The following is a 16238-nucleotide window of genomic DNA, read 5'->3' on the forward strand; positions in this document are numbered from 1 at the left end:
GAGAGAGAGAGACAGAGAGAGAGAGAGAGACAGAGACAGAGACAGAAAGAGAGAGAGAGAGAGACAGAGAGACAGAGAGAGAGAGAGAGAGAGAGAGAGAGAGAGAGAGAGAGAGAGAGAGAGAGAGAGAGAGAGAGAGAGAGAGAGAGACATGGGGGATGGGATAGGGAGAGAAGAAGAACAATAACAATAACAAAAAGAAGAAGAACAAGAACAAGAAGAAAGAGGAGGAGGGAGGGAGGGAAGGAGAGAGGGAGAAAAAGAAAGATGGTAGGTGGAAGACAGAGGGGGAAGGGAGAGAGGGAGGGGGGAAGAGAGGGAGGGAGAGAAGAGAAGAGAAGGAAGGAAGGAAAGAGGGAGATAACAATATTATGCTGTTCTCAGTGAACATCATGAGTTCAGAAAAAAAAATCACATGTTCATAGAAGATGAAAATTGGAAGAGATCTCAATCTTGTCTAGCCAAATAAGACAATGAAAAGCATCCCCAATTATAACCTGTCCATCCCCCATTCAGGTGATAAAATAAAACAGTTCTGACTGTGCCATCCTCATTCCCCATTCAATAAACTCCAGTGGCTCCCTGTCATTTCCAAGATCAAATAGAAAATCATTTGCTGACATTTAAAGCCTTCACAACCTTTTTCTTCCTCAACCATTCTAGATTTTTATGCCCTACCTCTCACTTCCCCCCAAGAATTCTGTGTTCCTGTGACCTAATCTCCTTGATTCTCCTCTAAGAAGATCCCTCTTCTAACATTGCATTTTTACTGGCCATTCCCTATGTCTGGATTTTCACCAGTTCTTTCCAACCATTCTGCTAAATTACTTGAGTCCTGTGGCTGTGGACACATAACATGTTCTTTTTTTTCTTGGATATCAGGATTGTAAACATTGGCAATTGTGAATTAAGCAAACGATCCCTTTGTTCCCTTATGCCCATATTCACACTGCTATGACTCACATATGCCAGGTGGGAATGGCAATATCAGGGAGAGATATACAAAGGCCATTTGGGGTTCTGAATCACAGAAAAGAAATTTCTCTCATTGCTTTCATAAACAAAAGTTTCTTATTTGCAAGACTGATTTCTTCTATTTAATCAATTGAGTAGAAGATGACATCCAATCTGGTCATGGTAGGAGTGAAATCCTGCAATTGGATTCAGAGTTGAGCTAAAGTCCATGACCAACTCTGAAAGAGGTGGGAATGTTTTAAAAGAGAGCTAACATTTGTAAATAAATTGGCAAGAACAAGTCATGATATAAGAGCTGGTATTTAATAGTTATGAATCCATTTTAAACCTTCATCTCATCTATATAGTCCAGTGCAACAAATCTGTTCGATATTTGTTGCATAAGGAGTACTGTCCGGGGACCAGGCAAGATACAAAACTTTGATAAGACATTTCCAGCCTTATGTAGGCAGCTAAATGAGAGAACATTGGACTTAAAGAAAGGAAGACCTGAGTTCAAATTTCACTTCAGATAAGAACTTTGCAACTCTGGGCAAATCAATCAAATTCTCTCGTCCTAAGTTTCCTTATCTGTAAAATGGGAATAGCCTTTACCTAATAAGGTTCTAGTGAGATCCATTGAGATAATATATGTACGATGCTTTGGAAACCTCAAAGTGCTATATGAATGGTAACTATTTAATTGTGGTTATTATTGAAAATGATAATATTATCTTTATCAACTACTTCAACTCTTGCTTTCCAACATCCCTGACATGGGTGTCCAGTCTGTACTTGAAGACCTTCAGTGATAGAGAAGTCATTACTTCCAAAGGCTGACCATTTCTGTGACAGAGAGCTTTCTTTGTTAGATGGTTTCTCATTATGTTGAATCCAAATTACTTCTATCTATCAATCACAGTTCTATCTGCCCAATGGAAACACTCAATCAAACAGGCAAGCAAACCTTTATGGAATGTGTACTTGGTGCCGGACATTGGGAATATAAGTACAAAGAATGTAATAATTCCTCCTTGCAAAGAGTTCATATTCTAATAAGGGAGATAACTATATATATAAATGTATAAAAATAAATAATTATCAAGAGAATACTAAGTAATTATGTACAAGGTAGCTTGTGAAAGAGTGAAAACCCCCTTGTCCATGACCATCCTTTGGATATTTGAAGTTAATGATTATTATCCTCTTCCAAGTCTCCACATGAATTCTCTAAGATTATAGACAAGCTCCCACTTGTAGATACAAAGGATTTTAGATTTTTAGTCCTTTGTTCTGGTCATGTCTAACTCTTTGTGATTAGATTTGGGGGTTTTTTTGGGCAAAAATTCTGGCCGTGATTTGACTTTTCCTTCTCCAATTCATTTGCTGATGAGAAAACGGAGACAACCATGGTCAAAATGTCTTGTCCAGGGTTGCACAGGTGGTTAGTGTTTAAGGCCAGATTTGAATTAAGAAGAGGAGTCTTCCTGATGTCAGGCCTGGTGCTCTATCCACTGTATCACCTAGCTATTTAGATTTTTAGTTTCTTCCTTTTTTTCCTTTTTTATTAGAATTATTCACAATTGTATTTTAAGACACATTTTTGAGGACTTCCATCAACTTGAAGCTAAATTTCTTCCAATTAGATTCTCAGACATTTAGATCCTACATCTCCTCACACCAATCTTGTGGGAGTAGACACTGTAAACAGTATTATATCCATTTTGTAGATAGAGAAACTGAGGCTCTAATTAAATGACATAAAAGGTTACACAGCTAGTAAGAGGTAGAGGTTGGTATTTGATCTCTGGTTATGTGACCACTGTACAACTCATACAGTCTTCTTGCCAGGAACAAATTTGTGTTCCACAAAGAGCCTTGCTGGGTTTCTCCCCTCCTCCCCCTTTCTGATGTTCAGTGAAGCTTTGAAGCCAGCAGGGAGTTTTGCTTTGCTTAGAATTTGAGGCATATCAAAATTAGATTGTTTTAAAAGCTTTTTTTTTTACATCCAAATCTACCTTATCTTTAAGCTATTTTCATTAAGAATGCTAATTGTTCAGACCTTGACTAATTCAGGCTTATTTTGATCTTACAGGATTATTCTCCTCAGCAACTCTCTATGTCAGACACAGAAAAAATTAACACTGAACTCCTTCCTGCAAACATCTCTGGAAGTCTAATGTCCTCAAGTTCTGTTATAAATAGACATTTATATGGATGCACGATGATGAAAAGAGATTCTCCAAGAATAATCACAATTAGCAACATTTGAATAAGTGCGCAAAAATCTCTCTCAAATATGGACAAAGTGTAGCCAGAATTTGATAGCCTCAGGACAGTGGTAATTGGTGTTTACAATTCAGGTAAGGCCAGCAAGATCAGTGCTTTCTTTTTAAATTTAAATTTAAATGTTCTTTTTATTATAAACTTAATAAACATCAATAAACATGAATATTTCAATATGAAAAGAAAAAGAGAATTGTATATTATGGTGAATTGCTACATATTTTAAAGTGTGTATTACATTTAATTTGACAGTGACAAAGCTGCTCTGCTTGTCCTTGTCCCCTTCTGAGCTTCTGTATTGTGAATTTAAAAATGTTTCCCTTCCTTCTTTTTCTTTTTTTTTCTCTCTCCCTCCCTTCCTCCCTTCCTCCCTCCTTTCCTTTTTTCCTTCCTTCTCTTCTCATCTTTCTCTTTCCTTCCTTCCTTCCTCCTTCCCTTCCCTTCCTTTCCTTCCTCTTTCTTTCTTTCTTTTCTTTCTTTCTTTCTTTCTTTCTTTCTTTCTTTCTTTCTTTCTTTCTTTCTTTCTTTCTTTCTTTCTTTCTTTCTTTCTTTCTTTCTTTCTTTCTTTCTTTCTTTCTTTCTTTCTTTCTTTCTTTCTTTCTTTCTTTCTTTCTTTCTTCCTTCCTTTCTTCCTTCCTTCCTTCCTTTCTTCCTTCCTTCCTTCCTTCCTTCCTTCCTTCCTTCCTTCCTTCCTTCCTTCCTTCCTTCCTTCCTTCCTTCCTTCCTTCCTTCTTCCTTCCTTCCTTCCTTCCTTTCTTTCTTTCTTTCTTTCTTTCTTTCTTTCTTTCTTTCTTTCTTTCTTTCTTTCTTTCTTTCTTTCTTTCTTTCTTTCTTTCTTTCTTCTTTCTTTCTTTCTTTCTTTCTTTCTTTCTTTCTTTCTTTCTTTCTTTCTTTCTTTCTTTCTTTCTTTCTTTCTTTCTTCTTTCTTTCTTTCTTTCTTTCTTTCTTTCTTTCTTTCTTTCTTTCTTTCTTTCTTTCTTTCTCTCTCTCTCTTTCTTTCTTTCTTCTCTCTCCCTCTTTCTTTCTTTCTTTTCTGCTTCCTCTTTCCTTTACTCCCTTCTTTTCATGCCATCTTTTCCTTCTTTCTATTCCTTTCTTTCTTCCCTCCTTCATTCTTTTCTTCTTTCTCTTATTCTCTTCCTCCATCTTTTCTTCCTTTCTTTCCTTTCCACAGAAGTCTTCCCCTTAACTAAGAAGAATAACAAAACCAAGCATATAAAAACACTGGCCATGTTAGAAAAAATGTCTCATTCTGCTCCTCTTCTTTGCCAAGAGGTAGAAATCATGCTTCATCGGTCATTACATCAAACAGAACATAAAAGTCTTTCAAAGTTATTTTCTGGTATTGTGGTTATGTGGTCATCATGCAAATTGTTCTCTTGGTTCTGCTCATTTCACTTAGCATCATTTTTGCAAGTCTACCGAGATTTCTCTGAATTTGTCTTGAATGATTGATTAAAAAAAAAAAAACCAACCATTTATTGAGGTAGCTAAATGGAGCAGTGAACCAGTCCTGAAGTCAGGAGAACTTGAGTTCAAATCCAGCCTCAGACACTTAACACTTACTAGCTGTGTGATCCCAGGGTCACCTAACCCCCCAATTGCCTTTCAAAAAAATATAAAAAAAAGTATTTATTTAATTCTTACTATGTGCCAGGTGTTTGATTATCAGGACTATAAATTCAAAAGATTGACAGTCTCTGCTCTCAAGATATTATAAATTCCCATTGGAGGAGACAGCAGAGTAGACTGGTGGCCAGGTAAGGATGTAGTCACAGAGAAGCTATAGGGTGGCTTCTCCTTCCACAAGCAATGAATTGATTTGAATGCTATTGTTTTTTGAGTACAGGAAAGATATATTTTACATTCTTGCAAGAATGGGTGCTTAGCTTAGTAGACACTATTGTTTCCAAAGAAGGAAGTGGGAAGAGATGATGATAGAGAAGGTGGAAAGATGGTATTCACATAGAATTATGGCAGGATGTCTTTAAGGGGCTGAGGCTGGCTAGATATAGTGAATTCTCACAAAACGCTAGAGCAAAGGGCAGGAGCTAAATAGGTCCAGATGGGAGGTGACTTTGATAGGACTTGCAGCCCTGGGCAAGGTAGCTGGGACTGGCTAGATATAACCAGTCTCTTTTAGAGACCATTTCATCATTTTAATGTATAGTATTTTTATTTAGCTATTCCCTTATTGACAGGTAGCCACTTTGTTTCCAGTTGTTTGTTACAACAAAAAACAGTTTTTGTTTGTCTGTGTATGTGGGCTCTCTTTCTGTCTAATTACTTTGGAAGGTGTCTCTTTTTAGCTTGCTCTTCAATGAGTTCTCTTTCACCTATCTTCTCTCCCCTCCACTAAGCAATCTACGTTATGCCTAGAATCCCTTCTTTTTGGCCTTGCAGAAACTTTTTTCTTCCTTCAAAGCTCAACTCACTTTTTTCATGAAACCTTCTTTAATCATCCCTAGTTGCAAGTGAATGAGCAAACATCAAATCGTGGAACAACAAGAAGGAAACTTGAAAATGTTCTTTTCCTCCTCAATTTAGAACAGTGCTCTCTCCATCTTTGTCCCCATCATACTGGGCCTTGAAATATATTTAGCTGTGTATATTCTGTATCTTCTTTGGTAAACCTTAAACTCCCTGAAGGCAGTGCTTATCAAATTTATAGCCCCTAAACTCAGACACAAGACCTTGTGTAGACTAGGTGCTTAATGAATGTTTCATGAATTGGATGAAACTATGTTGCTCAAATGTGTTGATGGATAGAGTTGACTTTGGGGGTAAAATGAATGAATGAAAAACAGTGCTGTGTTTGAAGCACTGTGCTAAGCAAGGGGGATACAAATAGAAAAGCAAATCAATCTCCACTGTAAAGGAGCTTACATTCTATTGCAGTTGAGGGGGACAACATTCAGGTACAAGTCAGATGGAAGGGTTCTTAGAATCCAGTGACAAAGGAGATGCTATTTCTTCATTAATATATATATATATATATATATATATATATATATATATATATATATTTTTTTTTTTTTTTTTTTTTTTTTTTTTTTTTTTTTTTTTTTCCTGAGTCTGGGGTTAAGTGACTTGCTAGGAAGTGTTAAGTGTCTGGGACCAAATTTGAACTCGGGTCCTCCTGAATTCAAAGGCTGGTGCTCTATCCACGGCGCCACCTAGCTGCCTCGTCTTCATTAATATTATTGCCACTGATAAAATCCTATGAGTTTCTTATGTTTACCTAATTGACAGTACCAAAGGTTTTGGTGACGAAACCCCTTTTTTCTAGGTCTTCAATATTTGTGGTTTCTTATATAACCTACAGGAACAGTTGTGAGGTTGCGTTCCGGAATGACTGTGAGAAGTGAGCAGGAAGGCTTTTTCTTCCCCAGTGGAGTTCAGGGTCCTAGGCTGACTTCTTTGGGTTTCAGGGAAATTGGTCAAGATAGAAGTTTGACCTGCTCAGCATATGCTACCTCCTGTTTCTCCCTCGGGGTGCCTTGCTGCCACAGCTTGACTGGCTGGCCAGTCCTGTGGGTAGTAGTTGTTGAAATCAGCTGGTCCCTTTTCTGCAGGAGCTGTTTCCCCAGATTATGGCTATGAGGGCTGGGCTAGAAGTAAGGCCAGTAGTTGGGAAGGATGGGTACTGCTGTCATTCCCCGAGTGCTTGTACTCATCTGCCTGTGGATGGAACTGCTCACCAGTTATTAATAATGAGAAGGATGGGCCCCTTCTCCATAATGATTTCTTTCCTCAGTGATGGATGGAGGCAGTGGGGCTGCTTTGGAAGCAAGTCTGATGGTTGGAAGGGGAAGGTTACAGCTAGTTCTAAGGCTCTTACATTCAAGGTTCTGTCTGAATAGAGGTCTGAATAGAATTGGTGAGCAAAGAGGCAATAGTGACTTAACTTGCCTGGTACATGCTGTCTCCTTTCTCTCCATCAAGATAGAAAGATTGTACTCCTCTTTCTGATACTTCCAGGCTGTATAATCATGGTTCTCTCAGGTCCTTCAGGCATATCTGTAAGTCTCTATGTGCCAATAAGTTGTACATTTGCACTGGTGGCAGGATTCCTATATGGATGTAACCACAGGTCTATTCCTTCAAAAAAGTTCCCATTGCAGTCTTAGTGTGACATTATGCTTTAATCTTAGAAAACTGGTACTCCATGTATAGTTCTCTCTGTTACCTAATTCACTGAGTTGTTGAGAAAATAGGAGAAAATATGTGTAAAACCTTAAAAACATAAAAGTATTACTTATTAGTTACAATGTTAGATTAATTAAAACTCATTTCCCATCCCAACTTCATGTGGTAGTCAGCATGGCATAAAGGATGGTTACTGAATTTGAACTCAGGATTCTACCTCAGATACTTACTAATTGTGTGGTCTTATGTGAATTGTTTAGTTTTTTCATCTTCAGAATGAGGAGGTTAGACTTGATGATCCTTTAAAGTTTTTCTAATTCTAAATCTATGATCCTATGATCCTGTGGTTATCATGCAATAGAAAAGAAGTTACCTAACATAAATATAAGTACAACACAATGTGCATTATATATATCAGTGGTCCTCAAACTGTTGGAGGGCCAGACTATAGTAAAAACAAAACCTCACATTCTGTCTCCGCCCCTCAGCCCATTTGCCATAACTTGGCGGGCCGCATAAACGTCCTCAGTGGGCCATATCTGGCCTGTGGGCCGTAGTTTGAGAACTCCTGATATATATAATCATAACATAACACAATACCATGTAACCATATATCTATATAATCATATACATATATAATATTACATAATTTATAATCATAACATAACACAATACTATATAACCACATATCTATCCATGTATATATGCGTATGTATCTATCATATCACATATTATATGTACACATGCATGTGTACATATAATATATTAATATATGATTACTTAACATATATTAATTAAATTAAAAGAATAAATGTTACACACACATACATATATATATAAAACCTCACAACTTGTTCCATATAATTGGGTTGCCAGGAAATGACAACTCTAGGTTCGAGGCACTTTGTGGATCTATTATCCTAAAATTATAACCAAAGACCCTCTCCATTTGCATATTTACTTTGAATAGTAACCAGATGTCACAATTCAAAGAAAGGGCATTTATTGAAATGATATATCACAAACAGTAGAAACAAAATATGTTTCCCATCCTCATATTTCTGAGGTACACGGTCCTACAGACAAATACAGAATTAGTGGGAAGGGTATATTATATAATATACAGAGAGTATATTAGTACAAACAGAGAGTATATTAGAAGAGAGGCATCTTCAAAGGGAACTCATATAATGGAAGCACATCTCACAAGACCCTATTGCTTTTTGTCTTCTCATTTTCTTCTTATGTTTCTTTTCTTGAATGTAGCATCTCTGCTGTATAGGTCACTTGTTGAGATCTCTGGTACTTTCCATAGTTCACCTCGCTGAGTCTGCTTTTTGAAAGGCAAGATATTGTCTATGGCTATATACTTCTGTTCTAAGATTCCATCTACCAGGAAAATGAAGAAAAAATTTTCCTTCCCTTGTTCTCCAAGAGGTAATAGGGAAAGGGTGAAGAATATATCCTCAAGAACAGGAACTTTTCTAAAGGTTGCTTTGCTTCTCAACCACCAGGATTCATGCCTTGATTGACTTCAAAATTGTCCAGCTGGATTTCTGATATTATCCCAGGACTTAGGCATCTGAGCTAATGACGAGACTTTGCCTATGTGCTATGAGTTCTCTCCATTCAGTGGACAAATCCTCTCAAATTAGTGAAAGAATTCTTCATGTCGTTTCACACACCTTCACACTGACCAATTAAAATTGGGCATGCTCTGTACAATTTGCAATTAGATCACTCATAGTATGGACCCTCAAGATTTTATGCCCTTTATAACCTATGAATGGTCAAGCCAAATTTTGTACCTTTTAAAATCAGTGACTGGGCTATTCAGAATAGTTAATTAAGATCTGAAAAGTGGAAAATATAAAATAAGCTTTTCCTCAAACCCATATAGATATGAATGTGTATATGTAAATCTCTATACACATGTATTTTACATTACTGCATCTTACATATACCTGCAATATTATTCCATGCTAGTTAAAGTTTCCTCGTTATGCAGTCAATAAGCTACAGTGAATGTTGTTTTGAATTTAGGGACAGAGCACCTGAATTTAAATCTTACCATCAGCTAAGTAGCTCACTGGGATAGACCATCAAGCCCAAGTCAGAGAGACCTGACCTTCAAGGTGAGCCACTTAATCCTGTTTACCTTGGTTTCTTCATCTGTAAAATGAGATAGAGAAGGAAATGCCAAACCACGCTAGTATCTCTGTCAAGAAAATATCAAATTGAGGTCATGGAGAATGGACACAAATGAAATGATAGAACAACAATAAAAACCATCACCTGATGTTCTGAAAAATACATTTTTCAAAGTTCAATTTTCTTATCTAATAAAAAGGGTAAATTGATTAGAATCTTAAATGCAGCTCTTTAAGCTACAGTCCTTTATTGGTGCAGGGAGTTTCCACTTGAAAAGTTCTCTTATACTGATAAAATCAAAGTTATGAATTTAAAAAAAGGGAAAATGATAATTTCACTTCCTATTTCCCAAGGCTATTGTCAGCATCAACTTATAATCAGCCACTATAGGGCTGGCCTTGTAAAGGCAAATCTTGAAGTGATTGCCAACATCACCAAGAGAAACATTTAAATTTAATCCATTTCCATGAAGAGATTAATTAAGAAAGATATCGTGCATACCCTACAGTCCCTGCTTCTGGGGATGATGAGGTTTGGTGGATCACTTGAACTCAGGAATTACATATTGCAGTAGGGAGAGTGAGTGAGTGAGAGAATAGTCATTTATATAATGTCTACAATGTGCCAAGAATTTAAACAAAACAAGTATTATTTCATTTGTACCTTACAATAACCACAAAAGGCAGATACTGTTGTTATAGTTAAGGAAACAAGGAAAACAGAAATTGTGTCTTGCTAAGTGTTACACAGCTAATAATGGCACGTAAATGGCTAGTAAATAGTGTCTGAAGTCACATTTGAACTCAGGATTTCCTGACTCAAGCCTATACATATATATATATATATATATATATGTATATATATATATATATATATATATATATATATCATCAAATATTTCTATCTCTGTAGGGCTAAAAGAAATTAGGAAGCCACACTAATACCAGTGTAGCAATAGAGTAATCCCCTGGGAAAGAGGGCAGGTCTAGGTCAGATTGGGGCAGATCAAAGCCTCTGTGCTAATTAACAGTGGGATCACTTTGTTGTGGCCCCTGCCATTCTACCTTGGGTGATACAGGGAGAATAAATCTTTAAAAAATTACCTGAGGGCATCCAGGGCAAGAGAATTTTTGTTCATTAGTTGATCAACTTGTAACTTAAATTTATGCCCCCGATTCATCTCCATTACCCTAGGATCTATGAGGCAAATCCTTACTAGATAGAATTATTCATTGTATTTCTGAAAAAAAACATGTAACATTTCACTAGCTAGAAGTTTTGTTGAATATTAGCTTTAGATATGAATCAAAAGGTCACTTAGTTTTTTATGTTTGCCCAAAAAATGAGTATCTTCCCAAATATTTCCAATATATGCCATTATTCATCCTCTGTTTAAATGTTGGACAATTAGGTGGAGAGAAATACTAAAACACTGAACCTGGGAACAAAAAAAACCTGAATGTGAATCCTAATTTGGATCTTTTCTAGTTATGTGACCGTAGGCAAGTCCCTTAACTTCTTCAATGTCCTTATCTGTAAAATAGGGATAATAATTTCTGCCTTAAATACGTCAGAGTTGCTGTGAAGAAAATTTCTTGCAAACCCCAAAGTTCTATAAATGTGTGGGCTGTCACCTGTAGAACAGGAAGTTCACTACCTTCCATGGCAGACTATTTCATGGTTGGACAGTCTTAATAGTTAAGAAGTTCTTTCTTATGTTGAGTAGCAATCTGCTATTTTATAACTTCCAGTCACTGGATTTTGATCTCCCCTTTACTCTTTTGTTCCTTATATATTGAATCATTCATCTTAGTAGATGATTAAATTCAAAATAGAAAAGAAAAAAATTTAAAGTACCCAAGAGTAGAGCACTTTAAAACACTATTGAAATGTCAGCTATGCATGTCTATTTTTACTAAGCTCCCTCGTTAAAATGTGGTGTCCGGGACTGAATATGATACTCCAGATGGGGTCTAGGCAGGGCAGGGGACAGTGGGACTATCACCTTTCTCATTTTGCATCTTGGGTTTCTGTTAAAAATGGGCTTGTGACATTCTGTGGGGTTTTAAATGATTTATTTAACTCAACTTCTATGGTGTTCTTCTCAGCAAGTCAAATTATCTTAAAGAGCCCAAATGCAGTTACTCATAAATACGTCAGAGATCATTTCTAAGCAATGCTGCTCGTTATGGGGGACCCTTGCTCTTTCAGACATCCCAGTACTTCACAGCCCCCTTCCTGGTAGAATTCATAGTCCTAAAGGAGTGAGCACTTTCATTGCTAATGAAGGAGTTGAGTTGGGATGGGGGTGGAAGGGTGTGAGAGAACAGTCAGACCTCGAAGCTGCCTTGAACATATTTATTTCTGGATCTTTGGAACAATTGTTTTCTGCTCTTTGATGACAAATTTCTGTTTCAATGTCACTGCTAGACAATGAATTGACATCATAGTTACTTTACCAATTACCATTGCTAAAGCCAAATCTGCTTGGCTAATTCTTAAAAAAATCTTCCCTTGTCTCTGCTAGCTCCTCAAGCAATTATTCTATCACTTTCCTCCTTTTCTACTGCCAGTTCCTCTTGAAAGAGGCATCTCCTCTCTTCTCCTATTGCCTTACTATCCACTTACTCTGTAGCTTCTCTCTATTTCAATAGCTAGGGGCTGCTAGATGACACGGTGGGTAGAGTGCCAGGTCTAGAGTCAGGAAAACACTCTCCTGAGTTCAAATTCAGCATCAGACACTTACAATCTATGTGACTCTGGGCAAGTCACTCAACCCTGATTGCTTCAAAACCAAACAAAAATATTTATATGCTACTCCAAGTTCCTCTATTGGAACTAATCTCTCAAGGTAATAAAGAACCTCTTTTTAAAAATTTTTAAAATTAATTTTATAATTATAACATTTTTTGACAGTACATATGCATAGGTAATTTTTTACAACATTATCCCTTATACTCCTTTCTGTTCCAAATTTTCCCCTCCTTCCCTCCACCCCCTCCCCTAGACGGCAGGCATTCCCATACATATTAAATATGTTATAGTATAATCTAGATACAATATCTGAACCGAATTTTGTTGTTCTTGTTGTTGTTGCAAAGGAAGAATTGGATTCGGAAGGTAAAAATAACCTGGGGAGAAAAACAAAAAATGCTAACAGTTTTACACTCATGTCCCAGTGTTCCTTCTCTGGGTGTAGCTGATTCTGTCCATCATTGATTAATCTGAATTGGATTAGCTCTTCTCTATGTTGAAGATATCCACTTCCATCAGAATACATCCTCATACAGTATTGTTGTTGAAGTGTATAGTGATCTTCTGGTTCTGCTTGTTTCACTCATCATCAGTTGATGTAAGTCTCTCCAAGCCTCTCTATATTCATCCTGCTGGTCATTTCTTACAGAACAATAATATTCCATAACATTCATATACCATAATTTACCCAAACATTCTCCAACTGATGGACATCCATTCATCTTCCAGTTTCTAGCCACTACAAAAAGGGCTGCCACAAACATTTTGGCACATACAGGTCCCTTTCCCTTCTAATAAAGAACTTCTTAATCATTCCATATAAAGACTGCTTAAAAGTTTTCCTCCTCCTCTTTTCTGCATCAATTGACTTTGATGGGACCCTGTCCATCTGGACACTCTCCTTTTTGATTTTTGAGTTACTGCTGTAATCCTGGTTCTCCTGCTACTTCTCTGACCACTCTTCTTAGTATTCATTAGTTCATCATCTTTCTCTTACCTTATAAATGTAGCTGTCCTCCAAGGCTGTGTGCTGGTTTCTCTTCTTTCTTTATATTCTCAGCAAATTATAGAGGTTCAATGAATTATTTCTACAACTTTCAGAACTACAGAGCCCTAAATCTTTCCCCAGAATTCAAGTCTCCCTATCTCCAACTGCCTATAAGACATCAATGCATGAATGTTCAAATTCAACAGCTCCAAAATTGAGCTTATGCTCTTCCCTCCAAACTGACATGTACTTCCTTCTGAGTCCAGTATTTATGAAAATGAGATCTCTTATTCTCCCAGGTGCAAAACCTCAGTTTGAAGATCATTTTTATTTTTCTCATTTATTGCCCACATCCAAAAAGTTTCAATCTTATTAATATTACCTCAATGTCTCTTGCATCACTCCTCTTCTCTCCATTCAGACTTCCATCAATCAAGAGCTGGAAGAGATAAATGACGTCAGAAAAGTGATGTCTGGAATTGCAAGTGAATGGATTTAAATGAGGCAAAACTGGGCAAAGTCATCAGCTTCATTCTCTCCTCCAGTGGAGACCAGTAGTGAGACAGGTTACCTCATTTAAGCTCTAATTCTCCCTCTTCTGGACTATTGGAATAACCTCCTAATTCACCTTCCACCCTTGAGTCTTTATTCTTTTACATCTCCTTCATATAGCAATCTCTCCTCCCCAACCCCTCCTCCCTGGGATAAAGCCATGGTTACCCTGCCCTAGTTATGGTTCTACCAGAACAGAACAATGTTTTAACTATTGTTTGATCACTGTGGAGGATAGTGAGGTGCTTACTTTCTGTGATCAAAACACTATATTTCCATTAAAAATGCCTTAGATTGTAGTGTTAGTTTTTTTTCCCTTAGCTAGATCAATGTGCCCTATATTGAACCTTTTTGATCCTTTAAAACTCCAAGGCATTTTTCATAGGAGCTGCTGACAAATCAGGTCTTTTCCATTTTGTCCCTGAATAGGTGATTTTTTTGAACCTGAGTCCAGGACTTTATATTTGTCCCCATTAAATCTTGTCTTGTTAGTTTAAGTTAGTTTAAGTCTATATTTCAGTCTGCTGAGATCATTTTGAATGCTGATTCAAATGACCGATTATAGGACTCGTTTTGAGACCTTTCAATCTCCTGGCTGGGCTAGCAGCATCCCAACTGTGCTATACTTCCCAGGTGCTGAACATGCAGATGCATTTGGAGAAATGTCTCTACTTTGCCTGAAATAATACAGAAAAGCACAAGCTGAGATTTTAAGCCCGAAATGCAGCCTTATGCCAACAATGCCCACAATACCCACAGCCAGCTCTTCCCAGCTCATTCAGCCACTTTCAAACACGAACATATTATGTCCCAAGGTTCCTTTCAAATAATCCTATTTTGAAACGTTTATATACACACTAGGGAGAGAATGGAGATATTTTGCATGTAATGGGAAAGGCATATGAATAAAACCATGGTGATTTATCTTCCATTCCCGAAGTTCTTTTGGGGGTCGATGGGGCTAGGTTTGGGCCCAGCTAAGAATGAGTTGCGGGGTTTTGCCAGGGTTTTGTTAGGGTCTGTCAATCATGCTTGTCAGTAAAAGGAGGCTACACTGTATTGAATGCCTTGATACTGCTGAGGTAAATGATGTTCTCTCCTGAGCTCTGAGCATTTTCTAGGCTGGGGCTCCGGAATCTGCTGGGATAGTAAATAAAAGATCCACTTCAGAGAAATGATTTTCTTTTCCTTTCTTTTCTTTTTTTTTGGGGGGGGAGGAGGGAGTTTTTTTTTAGTGCTTTATCCAAAATCTTCTCTAATAACTGCACACAATGTAGACAACAACTATATGCTGTAAGCCATCTCAGGCATGTGCTTAGTTTTAATGCCCAGGTGTCTTGTCCATCACCCAGCAAGCCTGGGTCACCTCTTCCTCTCCAATTTTCCAGAGAGATATACTTGGGGATGTGACATCAGCTGTTGGAGCAAAAGCCATAAATAAACATAATGCTGAAAGACATTAATGGCATGGCATTATTTAGAGTTTGGGTTCAGACTGGTGGATTTGGCATCAGAAGACCCATGCTTGAGCCCTTTTTCCAGTGCTGGCTGGCTTTGTGAACTTGTGCAAGTCCTGTGACCGAGCTGTAATAGAACAGTCCCTGGTTTTAGAGGGAAAGAATTTTGGTGCTCTAGTCTCAGTTCTGTTACTTCTTAGCTTTGTGATCTTATTCAAGTCATTTCTCTGCTTTAAACCTCAGCTCTGAAGGATCATAAGATCACAGATTTAGAGCTTCAAGGGACTTTTGAGTTATCTAATCTCACCGACAGATTAACAGAGATGAAGTAATGTGTTAGTTTAAGATCAGTGACATAAGCAGTAAGTAGCAGACATGGGCTGCTAATTCTGTTCTCTGACTTCAAATCCAGACCTCTCTTCACTATACTATCTTGATGATTTCTAAGAGCTTCTCTAGCTCTACATTCTTGGGTGTCTGTAATACTTTCAAAGTTTTCATAGCATTCCCCTTAAAACCACCTTATGAGATTCATAGTGCAGGGATTATTATCCCCCTCTCCTCTCTTTTATGATAAGAAAAATCAGGCTCAGAATGAAACCTTGAATTTAAACCTGAGTTCTACTACTCCCTATGTGACTCTGGGAAAATGATTCAACCTCTCTGGATTTCAGTTTCCACATCTGTAAAATGAAGCCATTCAACCAGCTGAACTCTAACACCCCTTCTGTTTCTAAAGCTATGATGCTATGAATGTCCCCTGGTCTTGGAATTTCTCCCCAACTGCTAATACTAGTCTTTGGGTCTCCTAACAACATGCAGCATTCCAACACTCACCCACCAAGACTGGCTGTTAACCCTTGATTTTAGCAAGCATCACTAGGTACCTCTGTGAAGTCTAGGAGGTCTTGGGTAGCTATTGGTCCTTAAAAGATAGCTATTCTGAG

Source organism: Sminthopsis crassicaudata, chromosome 2, assembly GCF_048593235.1.
Source record: "Sminthopsis crassicaudata isolate SCR6 chromosome 2, ASM4859323v1, whole genome shotgun sequence".
Lineage (NCBI taxonomy): Eukaryota > Metazoa > Chordata > Mammalia > Dasyuromorphia > Dasyuridae > Sminthopsis > Sminthopsis crassicaudata.